Source organism: Pleurodeles waltl, chromosome 6 (genome assembly GCF_031143425.1).
Source record: "Pleurodeles waltl isolate 20211129_DDA chromosome 6, aPleWal1.hap1.20221129, whole genome shotgun sequence".
In the NCBI taxonomy this organism is placed as follows: domain Eukaryota; kingdom Metazoa; phylum Chordata; class Amphibia; order Caudata; family Salamandridae; genus Pleurodeles; species Pleurodeles waltl.
This window is the reverse complement of record NC_090445.1, coordinates 412,640,155-412,656,660: the sequence shown is the minus strand read 5'-3', so window position 1 is coordinate 412,656,660 and position 16,506 is coordinate 412,640,155.

Here is a 16,506-nt window from a genome sequence, read left to right as displayed (position 1 = left end):
AACTTTAAAAATAAAACCATGATAAACTGTGTTTACTATCGTTTTATTTTTCAAGGGGGCGAGGCCATGAGGGATGACAGTTATACATGGGAGTGGTGTGCACCAGTGTTTTAAATGGGCCAGTACTGTCCGGTACGAGTACCAGCACTTTTTTATTTTGAGAGGGAGAGTGCCTGCACTTCTCAAGATAAATGTAATTCTTTTGAGTGGAGAGTACCTGCACTTCTCAGAAACAAGCAGGTACTCTGATACAAGGTACCTGCACTTCTATTTTTCCATTTCAAGCACTGGTGTGCACTCCCCTCAGTGAGCATGTGAGTTTGGCGGGCGGTCTCATGACGGCCAAACACACATGCACACTGAGCTCTCTCCAACCCAGCACTGTGTGGTTGGAGACAGCAGGCACAGGCTCCCAGTCTGCCTGGGAGCGCAAAGCCAGGGAGCTCAGGCCAATCCTGATGCTGCTCTCATGCTGCCAGCAGGAGAGAAGCGTTAGGATTGGCTGCAGTGCAGACTCCCAGCCTCTGCCTTCAGTGAGGTGGCGATTCGGATGGGGCGATGCAGGAGGTACGTTTTTTTTTTCTTTCTGTGTATGTCCTCTCTCTACCCCATGACCCGTCCCTGACACCAGCCGTGACTAAGTTCATCTCCTTATCTGTGCAGATTGGAGAGGCGCTTCACTCTGTTATGGTCTTCTACACCCACATGGCAGGCTGTCTGGACACGGGTTTAGCGCTGAAGCTTTGTTGCTGTTCCAGCAGAGTGTTTTTTTTTATATTGACTTTTGATTTGTTCTTTTATGTTCACAGAGCAAGAGATGCCCTTCTTGGAATGGATGCACTGAAATTTCCATCAACTGAGTGGCAGGCATGGCCGACTTCACCTACCATTGTTGAGGTTGGAGGGACCTGGCCCCAGGTCACCTTGCCTTGATTGGTTTTGGATGCAAGGGCTATGTATAATGTCGTCATTAGCATATTTTGAGATTTCTTCTGCTTTGAGAGGAAGCTCTTTGTGCAGGATGCACAGCTACTGACCATGCACGTTGACTTGATCTTGGCCAACACATTCTTTGAAACCAAGTAGGGGCAACATAATTTCTTTGTAAGAACTAAAGGAAGTGAATAGAAATTAAGAGTACTCTTTATTTGTTAGAATTAATATTTTTGCTGTGAGTACTGAGTCAAATCAAAGAAGACACACTTGCCAAAGCGAACCTACAGCTTAGCTCCAACATTAGTGAAGTCTGTCAATATCTAAGGTACTGACTTCACCAGGGGCGGCCCCTCCACTATTGTGGAGGAGCACCACCGCACTCCTAATAAGCCAGCAGAAAACTAAAATGATAATACAATATTATAATTGTATTTTTCTGCTGTCTTGAGCAGGATGGGGCCAGCATCCTCAGTGTCAGGAGGAAGGCAGAGTAGTGGTGCACTCTAAGTGCGGGTGTCAGTTTGGCCAGCCGTCATAGACCTACCAAACTGACATGCGCACTTAAAACTCTCCACCCAGGTTTTTTAAACTGCTGGGTGGTGACCAAGTGCAGACTCCCACTCCCTCCCTGAGTGGCATTTCAGCCCGCGTAGGCCAATCCCTGCGCTTCTCAGCATCTGGATTGGGTGGGGAGGAGAGCAAAGCAAAGGAAAGGAAGCACCAAGGCAGGAGAATCAGAGGCAAGGCGGTGGGAGTGGAAGAGGTGACAAGTAAGTACATTTTTGCCCTGCCTGGTAGCAGCCGCCACTGGACTCCACCCCACATCAATCATATCATGGATGGTCCAATGAGGACTGGGAAGGGGCAAGGGTGGGTGTATCAATGGACGGGTGGAAGGATAGATGTTATGTTATGTTAAGAGCTTTTATAAAGCACATGGCTACACAAAGGCCTCCCAGCCCTGGTAGCAGCCCTCTACTAAGCGATCTGAGGGTTATACTCTGAATAGCCAGGTTTTAAGTGCTCACAGGAAAGGAAAGCTCATGGCTGGTAAGGTGAAAGCTAAGAGGCAATGAGTTCCATAATTTGACTCCAAGATTAGCCATGGAACTTCCACCCCATCTAGATTTTTTTTCTCTGGGATTTAAGGCTAAGGCCGCCAACGAGGACCTGAGCTGTCTAGTGGGAATATGGAAAGAGGCTAATGACCTTAACAAAGGAGGACCTCTATTATGTAGAGACCTGTGGACACAACACAAGGTCTTAAACTTTATGCATTGTTCCACTGGGAGCCAATGAAGAGAAGAGATAGCCATTTTGGCCGATGCATGTCTTGGTATATTTAAGAGAAGACGGGCAGAAGCATTCTGCACCACCTACAGCTTTCTGATCACGTATTTCGGGGAGCTGAGGTACAATGCAGTGCCATAGTCCAACCGGGAAATGATAAGGACCTGGACAGTAAGTCTTTTAGTGACAAATGGAATAATATTAAAAACCTTCCTCAAGAACCTAAGCAAACCGAAACATGTGGAAGAAATCTTTTTACCATGGTGATCCATGGTAAGCCGTGGGTCAAGCCAGACTCCTAAGCTCTTAATATTTTCCTTAGGGGGAGGCGTTTCCAAAGGATTCCAGAATGAGTGGATTGAACCCCAGTCGAGGGCTGTGTCCTAATATCATTACTTCGGTCTTGTTTCCATTAAGCTTAAGCTTCCATTCAGACATCCATCCAGACACCACCTGCAGGCAAGGGACAAGTGACGAACAGTTAGTGCTGGAGTTGGTGGACAATGAAACTACCAGCTGTGCGTCATCTGCATAAGACAACAGAGAAAGGCCGTAAGGTTTCACTATCTCTGCCAAAGGGGACATGTAAATGTTAAATAGTGTAGAACTGAGACGAGCCCTGTGACACTCCGCAGTTGCTCGTAACACGACTTCACAGAAAAGACCGGTCCAGTACGATTATGCTTCTCTATCTTTACTACTCCAAATACAGCAGCCAATGAAGTTACAGAACAAACACAAAACATACTAATAACAAGAGGCTTTGAACCACGCCCCTACAATCCACCAATAAGCGTCCAGATCAGACTACAAAACACTGTAGCAATATAGGACTTCCTCTTTCTTTGCTGCTCTGCAGCCCAGCTAAGTGCCATTTTCACACTTATTAAAGCGTTTTTTTATTTATATGTATGCGCGCTCGCTGAGTGATTCCCGATTTGCGCTGTGCATAGGTGCGTATCCTTCACCTCTTTCTGTATGACATTTCCTTGCCCTGTTGTTGTGTTATTTTGCAGTTTTCATCATTTTAATCGGTTTTCTTAGGCCAGTGGCCGGCCAGGCATTGCCTGACCTTCAAGGCCTCCTGTTTAGTAGGTTTTAACCATGCAATGTAGCCCAGTTGAGCTACATTCACATGCGTGCGTTATAAGCCATAAAGCAGCTGAGTGAGCTCACCGGCTGACCCTCTAAGAGTGGAATACTGATGATGCCTTCCCCAGTCTGCAATAACTGCCCCCCCCCTTTGGCAAACACGATTTATTGCACCTATTAATAGAATTCCTCTCAGCTCAGTTCACGTGTGTGAACCTTGGTTTTTCCTCGCTTCGAGGACATTTGTTTGGACTTCCTACCGGAGGGTCTATTTGACATCTCACACCTGTGCAGGATGGGGCTGTAATAATTGTAGATCAGGGTACTGATTTCTCCCTGTGACAGATCTTGTTTTGAGAAGAATTTTGATTACTTTGGAATTTATTTTTGCAATTTTCTTAAAATGTCAGACTTTGAGTCTTATGAACAGGGCCTGGAGATTTATGGTCCTTATGAGGATGAGGATTATTATTACGAGCCTGGGATTCAAGAGATTATTGATTCCTCCATTCATAAATCTGTGGACAGGGCTCTGTCCTCTGCATTAAAGCCCTTATCCAAACGCTTGGATGAGATTTCAGGCCCTAACCTCTTGCAACGCCCCTGCAGATCCCTCCCCACCGGTAATCCCTTCTCCGGCTCCCTCTTGGCCTCTTCCTTATTCACTGGCTAAATGATCTCAGTACACACCCATGGAACACGCTTATTCAGCGTCCCCCTGACCCTTCCCCAATAGCCCCTCCCCCTTCAGACTCTTCCTCTGAGTCCTCTTCCTCATCACATGACTCACACAAAGCGCATAAATGCTCTAAAAAATGCAAGCATTCTTCCCATGCAACTCCAACCAGCTTCAATTTTGAACCTTCTGACATTGTACATCCCAGATCGTCTGATTGGGCTCCAGCTCCTGCAGTGGCTGAATATATGCATAAGCACATCAGGAAAATTTTCGAGAAAGTTGTGTGATCCAGGCTGAAATCGGAGTGCCCAAGACCTGATCCCCCACATAAGGCTGCCTTTACCCCTGAAATTGATTCCACCATGGTTACCTTCCTCAAAAAACATAATAACGATCCTAAGAAGGGTATTGACAGAGCCCTCAAAGCTTGCCAGGACAAGCTTTTGGATGTGACTGGGCTGTTAGCCAAGATTTTGGAGCTGGCTCTACATGCTCAAGAGTCAGGTACCACTATTCATCCTGAGGTTCTAGCTGGTTGGACTCAGAGAGCTATTTGTTTTTTAGGGAATGCGAATTGTGCCTTAGCCTCTGAAAGGAGGAAATCTGTGCCTCTTCGCTTCGACCCTTAATTGTTGAATCTGGCCTGAGCTGAGGTGGGCCCTCTAGCGGAAGGCCAGTTGTTCGGAGATCGTTTTGGAAAAGACATTGCAAAATCTGTAAACACCTTCCCGTCTTTGGATACATCACAGACTTCCCTTAAACGCACGTTTAATCCACTTTTTGCGAGGGACGGTCGTTTTCAAGGATGACCGACTGGCCGGGGATATCAACAAGGTGCTTCAAGAGGATTTTGCCCCAGACGTAGAGGGTATACCCAGGATCCATCCCAAGCTGGGTTCTATCCTTCAAGGAACAGGCCTTCAAGAGGACGTGGGTTTCATGATAACAACAGAGATTTCAGAGCCATTGAAAATTCCCCAACAGGTAATGGGTTCTCTTCTGTCTATTCCATTGAGGGGCAGACTCTTACACTTCGCTCACAATTGGGGCAATATTTCATCAGACGCGTGGGTGTTAAGCACAGTCCAGGGCTACGCCATAGAATTCTCCGAGGCTCCCCGTCAATCAATCCTAACCCCCTCCTCTCCTTTTTTCCCAACTAGACAGTTCTTTTATAGATTGAAAAATTCAAAAATTGTTGGCAAAACGAACTTTTTCCGGGTCCTCTGCATTACAGAGCCTTGCAAAGATTGAAGATCTTTTATCTTCAACAGGGTCTGCCTTACGATCATCTGATCCCAGTGACTCTAGAAGCCCGAGAGGAGCTTCAGTGGTGGCTTTCTCACATGGAAGCTTAGAATGGCAAGACCATTTTTGGGAATTCTCCGGAAATAGTAATAGAATCAGATGCCAGTCATTGGGGCTGGGGAGCGAGATGTGGCCAGCTTACAACAGGGGTTCGTTGGTCGGCCGAGGAACTTCGGTTACACATCAATTGCCTAGAATTGTTGGCAGGCTCTTTTGCGATCAGGTCCCTGTCGCCTCAGGCGAACAACTGTTGTATCCTTCTGAAGATGGACAATGTGTCAGCATTAAGGTACATCAACAGGTTGGGGGGTACCAGATCTTATCTTGCCAGGGAGTTTTGGCATTTTTGCCTTTCCCAGAAAATTTTCATGATTGCGGAATTTATTCCGGGGAAGGACAATATAGTGGCCGATTGGCCTTCACGTTATCTGATGAATTCCAGCGATTGGAAACTCCATTTGTTAATCTTTCAGAAGATAATGCGCTTTCTCGGTCCCTGTCAGATAGACCTGTTTGCGTCACGTCTCAATTTTTAACTGCCAAATTTTTACAGCTGGAGACCAGATCCCTTAGCTCAGGCGACGGATGTGTTTCTGCAGGATTGGTCAAGTCAAATGAGTTATGCTTTTCCCCCATTCAGCATGATCATGAGCGTGGCAATGTTAGCGAGACGTCAGTCAGCTTCGTTGGTTCTTATTACACCAGTGTGGAAGAGTCAACCTTGGTTTCCATCCTTTCTGGAACTCTCCATTGGTCTCCCATTCCTGATTCCGTGCTTCCTGCATCATCTTCAGGATCCTGTGGGATCCCCCATCCGCTGCTTGTAGCGGGTCAACGGAATCTCATGGCCTGGAAGATATCAGGAGTAATGAACAAATGCAAGGCATTTCGGAATCAGCTGCCTCTTTTATACGGCAAGCTTGGGCTCCTTCCACCCGGAAACAATATTCCTTGGCATGGAAGAAATGGGTGGGTTGGTGTCTTCGAAGGGAGGTGGATCCCGTGGTATCCGAGATCAAGGATCTTATACATTTTTTGTTGGATTGTGCAGACAAGGGTTTATGTTACAGGTCAGTAAATCATTTCAGGTCGGCGATTTCTTCTGGACACGAATGGATAAATAATAAACCTGTGGGTCAACATCCTCTAGTGTGTAAGTTACTTAAAGGTGTTAGGGTGGCTAATCCTCCTAAACTACGTTATTCTCAATTGTGGGATGTGAATGTCGTGTTATCTTTCCTGGAGGCATGGCCTGATAACTCTGTGTTGTCTATGAAGCAGATATCCGCTAAATTGACCATTTTATTATGCTTAATGTTGCAGAGTATCTGATATTAGAGCTCTGGATATAGCAGGTAGGTTATTTTTCCTCCAGGTGTTTTGTTTCTTATTTCTAGGTGTACGAAATGTATGTCCACTTCTATTGATTATCCTGCTTTCCCTCATAATCATAATCTTTGTGTTGTTAAATGTTTAAAGGTATATGAGCAACGTACAGCCTGTCATAGATCTGATCTTTAGGCCCTTTTAAAATTGCTATTCAAAAGCCTTTTCATCCAGTTTTAGCCGCCACTTTGGTGTGTTGGGTCCGTTGGGTGATGTCGGAGGCTGGCATTGATATTTCTGTATATGGGGCTCATTCTACCAGAGGGGATATGGCCTCCAAGACTTTTTTGTTGGGTTCTAGACTTGAGGATATTTTAAGAGCAGCTGACTGGTCCAGTGATACCATGTTTAAAATGTTTTATTATAAGCCTGTGGTACATGTTTCTTCTTTGGTGGTGGATCAGCTTTGAACCAGCATAATCAGAGCCTCCAGTCCTGAGATAGTATATAAAATTTTCTAGCTTTGCATTAAGAATTTTAGATTCTATTAAGGACACGGAGGCGAGGATTATCCCACCCGGTGGTAAGTAATTATGTTATTAATAAAAGTTTGATGCTTGTGGGTTTTTCTTCATGCTTTGCCCTCCCTTTTTTTGAGTCTGATATGTATTGGGAAGATATTTATATTTTCTTTTATTTCAGGTAATGATTCTAAACAGGCGTAATGCATCATGGAGCATTTCTGTTGATTGTTTACTGGAGTTCGAGTGTTGGACCAGAGATGTTTTGGAGATCGTGTTGGATTCTTTATCTTCTGAGATATTTGCAAAGAAAGAGGAAGTTCTATATTTCTACAGGCTTTTGTAGTCCGTTCGAGATGCTTATTGCTGAACTGTAGGGGCGTGGTTCAAAGCCTCTTGTTATTAGTATGTTTTCTGTTTTTTCTGTAATTTCATTGGCTGCTGTATTTGGAGTAGTAAAGATAGAGAAGCATAATCCTCGCCTCTGTGTCTCTAATAGAATCTAAAATTCTTAACGCAAAGCTAGAAAATGTTATATTCCTGGGATTTTCACTTCAGGTTAGCCGCGGCTGCTCGATTTCATCATAGCATCTCTTCATGCGCCCCTTCACGTGCCTCCGGCAACGATTCCTGTCTATTCAGGAGCATGCGTGTGCACGCACACTCTCAGACGTATCCCGCTCCACTCTGTGTTTAGAAGGGAACAGAGCACTCCCTGCAAGGGTTTCCCACTCCTGTCGAAGCGTCTGTGTGTTTGCACATTTTTAGACATATCTTGGCACGCCACTTTTTAATATAAGCACTTACCTGACAGGCTGAGAACTTATTTGCATAATGCTTGCCTTTTGGTATGAGTGGCAGTTTGCTTTCAACTTAAGAAAGTGCTCTTCGAATTTATGCTGTGTTGTGTGGATTTTCTTGCTCTTATTTCACTCTTTTATCCTCTCTGCTGCCCTCATCTGTGCTGTGCTCCATTGGCTATTGTAAGGGTTTTCACCTTGCTGCAACATAGCTACTGAACAGCACATTGCTCAGCCACCACCTTTACTGCAATTACCTGAGAGGCTGAGAATGTTTGAAAACTGCTTTGTGGCTATTGATACAATGAAGTTTGCACCAGCATGCAAAGGGGCAATTCTGTACAGCTGTATTGGTATGGCAGCACCCCAAGTTTTTGACAACTGACCAGAGTTTGCGCCACAAGGGGCATCAGGAGATGATTGGGTTCAATATAAGGAGGCATTAGCGAGCATGGGCAAGCAATATACTGAGGAACCTAGTATTATGCTTGAACACCACATGTTTTTCAAGAGAAAGCTGAGCGCGGACGAAGGCATTGAGGAATATGTTGTGGCTCTGAGAATTTTAGCAGCAACCTGTGAGTTTAATTATGCAACCAATTTGTGTTTTCATGTTTTTCAAAGAAAATTCAAGAAAGATTGCATAGTTGCAGGAATCCCACCTTATTAGAAATGATTAACATAGCAAAGGGGATTGAACTTTCCTTGATTTCCTCAAAAGCTATTCACAAAGGTCAATCTGTTAGCATGGCAAACATGCTTGGAGATGAAACGGTTAATATGGTAATCATGGGTAGCAAGGCATGGAAATAACCTAATGGAAAAGTTGCTATGGTCTGCTTCAGATGTGGGTCGAAAACACACCTTAGTTATAATCCTAATTGCCCTGCCATGGTCAAGAGATGAATGTCTTGCAAGAAGGTGACCATTTTTAGCCAGTCTACAAAGGTGGTAAGAAGGTCATTAAGGTTAACATCATTGAACACATTGAGGATATAGACAATTGCACTGAAAACCTCAGTAACGCGGTACTAAGCACTGAATGTAACACTATACAAGGTGTGCGCACTGTCAAAGGTCCATGGAGCAATGTGGTGATTGGTGATATGACACTACAAGTCATGGCCAACTCTGGATCACCAATCACCATCCTGCCTGATATCACAATTTTAAGAAAAGTGGAAGAGTAATGTGGTTCTCACACAGTCAGATGTGAATCCCAAGGCGTTTAGTGAAACTGAAATTGAAATGCTTGGGTATTTGACATCCAAAGTAGAGTGTTTGTGGAGACATATGATTACTGAGGTGTGGTGGCCGTCAGAGGCAGGAACATCATAGGGTGGCAGGATTTGGCCAAAATGGGGTTCTATTTAAAACCAGGAGCAGGGGTTCTAGTGGTGGTTGGTGAACTTACCGAGGGTTACATGGAAGTGTAAGTGTTGTAAACAATCCTCCCTCACAGAGAGAGGCTTAGACATTGACAATATTCTAAATTAGTTTCCCACAATATTTTGTGACAAGCTGAGGACAGTCAGAGCCTTTGAGCACCATATTCATCTCAAGCCAGGTGCCCAACTAGCTGTACACAAAGGGCCATATTTACTAAAATTTTGCATCATGGTTGCACCACTTCTGTGGTACATCCATGATGTAAAATGCTAGTAGATATTTACAAAGCCATGCAAGAAGCTATTTGCACCACCTTGCCTGGCTTTGTGAAGAAAATGTAACACAATGCAGCGGCTTTCACAGCATTGCTTTACGTTTCATTCTGGGAGGAGTTCCATGGGTGGAACATGGCCATTCCCATTCTTCCACCCACGGATTTCACACAATCTCAGATTTACAAAGGTTTGTAAGCCTGGGATTGAGTGAAATCGCGACACCTCCCAGGGGATGGCGTGACAAGGAGAAAAATATTTGTTTCTTCTCGTTATTTCCTCTTTCTATGTGTGCTGCAAATTGCAGCACACATAGAAAGAGGAATATGTCTTGAAAGATTTTTTTTGTGCAGGAAGGAATCCCTTCCTCCACCAAAGCAAATCTTCTTGCCGCACAGGCAACCTTGCACACTGGTGCAAGGGTGCCTGCGTTGGCAGTAGGCTGCCTGAAATGCGCCAGAGCAAGAAGGGAGAAGAAATGCTCCATATGTTTGTAAATATGTTGCATTTCTGCCCTCTCCCTTTCACGCAATGCAGCTCAACAATTTTGCTTGCTGCCCTGCGTTGCATGAAAGTTTAGTAAATATGTCCCAAATTACAGCCTTTGCCTTTGGATGCATCATAGGGTGGCAGGAAAAAATATTTTTTTCTTCTCGTTATTTCCTCTTTCTATGTGTGCTGCAAATTGCAGCACACATAGAAAGAGGAATATGTCTTGAAATATTTTTTTTGTGCAGGAAGGAATCCCTTCCTCCACCAAAGCAAATCTTCTTGCCGCACAGGCAACCTTGCACACTGGTGCAAGGGTGCCTGCGTTGGCAGTAGGCTGCCTGAAATGCGCCAGAGCAAGAAGGGAGAAGAAATGCTCCATATGTTTGTAAATATGTTGCATTTCTGCCCTCTCCCTTTCACGCAATGCAGCTCAACAATTTTGCTTGCTGCACTGCGTTGTATGAAAGTTTAGTAAATATGTCCCAAATTACAGCCTTTGCCTTTGGATGCCAGAGATGGGCTAAAAGGAGTTCCAAAGACTTTGTACTCTGAGGGGATCATCATGCAGTGTGATTCCTCACAATGGGTTTCCCTAATTGTAGTAGCTAGGAAGAAATCTGGGGAGGTCAGGCTCTGTGCAGACTTGCGCTCATTAAACAAGAATATACTTTTCGACTGTCATCCGCCCCCAGGAATACATATTTTGCTGGTCAGTTTAGAGGTATCTAAATTTTTCTCCATCTTAGATCCGCATTCAGCGTACAACCAAATTCCCATCATGCCTGATTCACAAAAACTAACCACCTTCGTGACTCCATTTGGTGCGTACAAGTAACTTAAGTTGCCTTTTTGGTTAGCCTCCTTTGCCTGTGTTTTCCAGAAACTAATGAACTGTCTGTTAGAGGGCGTACCTGGAATTCAGGCTTACCAGGAAGATATACTGGTATTCTCTAGCAGTTGAAAGGATCATAGTAACACCTTACAAAAGGTTCTTTCCAAACTTTACAATGTTGGCATGACTATCAGATGTGAAAAATGTAAATTTGGAGTACCGGAGCTTGATTATCACCCGAAGGTATTAAACCTAAAATGTTTTCAATCAAAGTGATTTGTGATGCTGATACACCCAAGGATGAGAGGCTCTGCGCTTATTCTTGGGTTTAGCAGATTGTTATTCTCGGTTTGCACAGGGCAATGTGCAAATGTTGAGCCTTTGAGATCTTTTTTGAGAAAAAGGGGCCAAATTCACATGGATGGATGAACTGCACAGTACATTTGACAGAGACAAGAAACTCATTGAAGAGGCCCTGCACTACACTCATTTCAGGATGGTCACAAATGCTTAGTTAATGTTGATACTAGCTTGTCTGGTCTGGGTGCAGTTCTTGGGCAGTAGGTTGCTGACAAAGAGCGCACAGTTGCCTTTTTGTCTAGGGCATTGCAACCTGCTGAAATATGATACAGCACCATTGAGCATGAAGCTCTAGCATGCATCTGGGCCATACAAATTTCAGGTCTTACATTTGGGGGCGTGAGGTTGAATACCGACCACAAACCGCTGATGCATATCCTTAGCAATAGTGGGGCGAATAACGCTTCAGATAGACTGGTGCGCTTATTGTCAAAGTTACAGGAGTACCACTTTGTCATCAAGCATCTTCCAGGGAGGAAGAACTTCAAAGCGGACTTCTTGTCAAGGGTGACTCTGAAGATTTACAAGATGTGGTAGAAGATACTGAGTGTTTTGTGGCCACTCTGGATGTGTTGTTGGAGTCTACACCCATTACTGAGAGAAATTGGCGAGAGGCATGCTGTCAAGGAATTTATAATTAGTGGTTGGCCAGAAAGCAGGACTCTCTCAAGAGAGAACTGAGGGGATTTGCACAAGTGGCCACTGAACTGTCAGTAGTGGATGATACGGCAATGCGCCATGACCTGTTCAGTCCCCCAGAGAGTTTGCAAAAGGCTATCATCCAAACAGCACATCAAGGATACTTAGGGGTTACTAAGACCTGGAAACGACTTAAGGAATGTTATTGATGGCTGTCTCTTGAGACTCAGGTAAGAGTTGTGATAGATAGTTGTGCAGAATGTCTTTTATCAGATAAACACTGGAAGACTTTAAATACCCCACTCCATGCTGTGCCATTCCCACAGGAACCCTGGAACAAAGTCGGTCTGGATTTTTCTGGTCCTTATGAGCTGCTACCCATTGGGAACAGGTACTTAGTTCTGTTGGTAGATTACTACACAAAGTGGATATATTACCTATTTTGTAATGGTGCATCAACTGATAATGCCATTAAATTCCTATAAAACATCTTTATGTTGGAGGGGTCACCCAAGACCATTGTCACCAATAATGGCACTCATTTCTTGTTGCATCATATGTACAAGTTCTTCAAGCTTCATGGCATCCGCCAACTCAAGGTGGCTCTCTACTCTTGCTCTTATAAAGTGCTAGTTAAGAGGGGAAACAAAATAGTGAAGAAGGATGTGCAAACAGTAATTTCCTCTGGCCAAAATGTTCAGGATTTTGTGCTAATAAATATGGTCCTATAACACCACACCTCACAGTTCTACTGGTGTAGCACCATTTATGTTGCTTAGATGTAGGAAGGTGCATGCCAATTTTTTTCATAATTGGTTGTGTCTCAAAAGTAATCATGAGTTGGAAACTGCAGAAGGTCTCAGATCACAGGCAGTTCAGAAACAAGAAGCCATGAAAGCCCCGTATGATGCTGGGGAGCATTCTGAAAATGCAACTTTGCAAGCAGGCGAGTGGGTACTCATAAAGAAAACAAGAAAGGTACAAAGAGGGGTATCATGAGTTTCATCACATGTATTCAAACAGGTGAGCAAGGGATCAGACCTTTTGAAAAATAGGGGTTGGTGGAACAAGATGAGTTTGGTATGTCTTACTGGCTCACAAGCAGATATGATGAAGAAACATTCTAGCCTTGATACCAAACAGTGTGAGTGGCTTAATTGATTACAACAAGAAAAGTTGGCTTCAACCACAGGAGCAATCACATTGGTGAGTGACACTTCCGCCTCTCACGATCTTAATAGAGATGAAAATGATGTCAGGTGTGGGACCCGCCATAGAACGTTGCCTAGCAAGTTTAAAGATTATGGGCCTGATTTAGGTCTTGGCAGAGGGGAATACTCTGTCACAAATGCGACAGACATCCCATTCACCTAAATACGATCCCATGATATCATATGGAGATCGTAATAAGGGGAACGGGACATCCATTACGTTTGTGACTGAGTATTCCATCTGCCAAGACCTAAATCAGGCCCCATGTGTTGAACTAACAAGATTTGGCTTTTCAGGATTCCTCCTGCTTCTCTACACAGATGGTTATTTTATTAGCTGTAATGTTGCTTAAATACTGTAATGTTGATGTATTAATATGCTTTAATATTTAACTGATTGCTTTTGTATAATCACATAATGTTGCGTTATCTGTAATGTTATACTGTGATATTCAGCGATGATTGCTTTTTAGGGTCGAGCCTGCGTTGCATGCGCTCGCGCATGCATATCGCAGCGAGACGCTTTAGTGTTTAGAAAAGGGCTCGGAGCCCTATCAACGCCACGTCAGTGTTTTTCATTGGTTCGTGGGCTTGCCTAATAAAATCTGCTTGCTTTCATTAGTCGAAGGTATGTGTACGTCATGCCTTTTCCGGTGGCTAGCCCTCCTCGAGCACATCGACCAAGTACAGAAAACATGCGAGGCTCGCTGTTTTCTGTCCGGCTCGTGGACTACTTTTTCTCTAATTTACTAGCGCGATTTTGCTTGGCAGAAGTCGAGCGCTTTACATAGTTAATTGCACTTTTTCGGGTTACGTACATAAATGCACTTTTGCCGATAGATGAAAAGTCGGTTTAGGAGTTTACAACGCTATCAGCTCTAACATGAGCAAACGCGAGACCCGTTGCATTGCAAATGCTTGTTATTTCTTCTTTACATTTTTGGGGTTTTTTTTTTTTGGAAAGAGGATATGTTGTAGTAGTTAGTCGCGAGACCCCACAAGACTCGTAAGTCTGAAGCGCAGGCTCATGAAACTTTGCATCTCTTGGTAAATGCTTTGTTGTGATATGATCTGAATTCCTTCCCCGGGCATGCGCGAGGCTCTTACCAGCGTTAATCAGTTGCATGGGAGGCTCGTAGTTTTGTATATTTAGTGAATAAAATCCGTCATACTGTACCCAGCTTTGTGCAGCATACTCGCTAAAACCTATGATTCAAAGGCTATTAATTTTTATTTTCTTAATAAACACTTTCAAACTACCAATTACGCCTGATCAGCTTTTCTTTAACATCTCCTGCTTACCCTGAGCGTGAGTGCAGACTGCACCATACCTGGAACCACAGGCCGGAAGTACTGGCAACATAGGTTGTGGCGCTTCCGCTCTAAAGCCAGCAAAGTGACACAGGCCTTCAAGGCCCAAAAACTACGGACATGAAATACCTTCTGATGCCCCAGATGTCTGGCATCACAAACTAAGTGCTATAAAAACAAGCATGCCCATGAACCTGCGTCTTTACAAACAGAAACTATTGTATTTAGCTCGACCAATCTCATTCAAATAGTTTGTTTTCAGATGGGCTAGGACTCACGTTGTGGTTTGTGTTTTTTTTTTAGTCACTGTTAGTTATGGTAGCTTTTGTGTTTTTTCCTACACAGTTCTGAAGTCTCTTTAGTGGATTTCACACACCTGAGTAATGTGTGTGCAAGTATCACACAAAAGCAAGTAAAAATAGGATAATTAAAAAGAAATACAAATAGGTGATTTCTTGAACACTGTTCCACTTTGTGCAAAATTAGGCACAGTGAAGGGATGTGATTTGACTCTTTGGTCAAACGTGGCAGTTGGGAATTGAACGCAGGTGTTAAATGGGTTAGTTGGTAGGGATCGGCCTAATCTAATAATCATGTTAGGCCGTGTTGCACTCAGAGCTTGGAATGTTATGTTTAGTTGTCTCGCGCTCTGACCGCCTGTGATGGATCAAGAAATCTTTATGACATTTGGAGCGTTGCCCTCCATCCAGCCTGTTGGTTGAGAGGTGCGGGCCTTGTATACTGAGAATGAAGTTTGGCATTGCTGTACCTTGTACCCAGGCTCTGATGTGCATCATTACACATGGCTTAGGTGTACCAGCGCAGAAGCCAACAATTTCTAATTTTGATCCACCTCGTATTATCAGCTTAGCAATGGCACTTGCTAGCAACTCTGACCCGGTCTACATGGGGTTTGAACATTGCTGTCTTCAGATAGGCACGCAGGATAGCCTGTCTCAAAAAACTCCCTGGGGTGAGTAAGAGAGTCCCTCAGACAACCAAGCGTGTCGGCCTCTTTCCCACACCACAGCCACGCAGTCAAGCTGCGACACCTGAGGACTTGGAGCCAGCTTTGCAGTGGAGCTAGTTTAGGAAGCACTGAAGAAAGGAGGAACTTGTGACACGCAAGCAGTTGCATCACAGCCAAAAGCTGGACTGTCTCAGGAAACAGAGTGTGTGTTTTGAGCACTGAAGATGTTGCGCAGGAGCTCTTAGCAAATTGTTCTGTAAATTGAGGAAGGTACTGGGGTGCGAATCAATCAATTAATCAATCAATCAATCACCATTTGTAGAGTGCAGCACTGTCCCCCCTAGAGGTATCTGGGCTTTGGGGTGCAAGGTCTCCATTGATAAGCCAGTTGAGTTTCTTTCTGAAGTCTGTAAGGGAGGGTGCTGTTCCAAGGGGGAGGGGCAAGTCGTTCTAGGTCTTAGTGATGTAGGAGAATGAACGGCCACCACCGAGGATGCAACGGATGCGGGTGTGTGTGCAAGGGCTAGTGTGGAGAAGGGCAGGTGTCTGGTGGGTTGATGGAAGTTCGGTCGGTGGTTGATGTAAGCTGGTCCTTGATCATGTAGGGCTTTGTAGGCGTGCGTGAGGATCTTGAATTGGCATCTTTTCTGGATGGGGAGCCAGTGGAGGTTTCTGACGTGGAGGTAATATGGACCCATTTGGGGAGGTCCAAGATGAGCATGGACTGGTGTATGGTCTGAACTCTTTTGAGGAGATGGGTGGGGATGCCGGAGTAGGGTGCATTGCTGTAGTCAAGGTGGCTTGTGACAAGTGCCTGGGTGACGGTCTTTCTGGTGCTGACTGGGATCCATCTGATGATTCTGTGGAGAGTGTGCACAGTGTGGGGGCAGGAGGAGGCGACTGCGTTGATTTGTCATTTCATGGTCAGTTCACTATTGAGGATGATGCCTAGGTTGCATGTGTGGTCTTTTGGCATGGGTGTAGGGTGGAATTTGGCTGGCCACCATCTGTGGTCCTACATGGATGTGTTTTTTTCCCAAAGATCAGTACTTCTGTCTTGTTGGAGTTGACTTTAAAG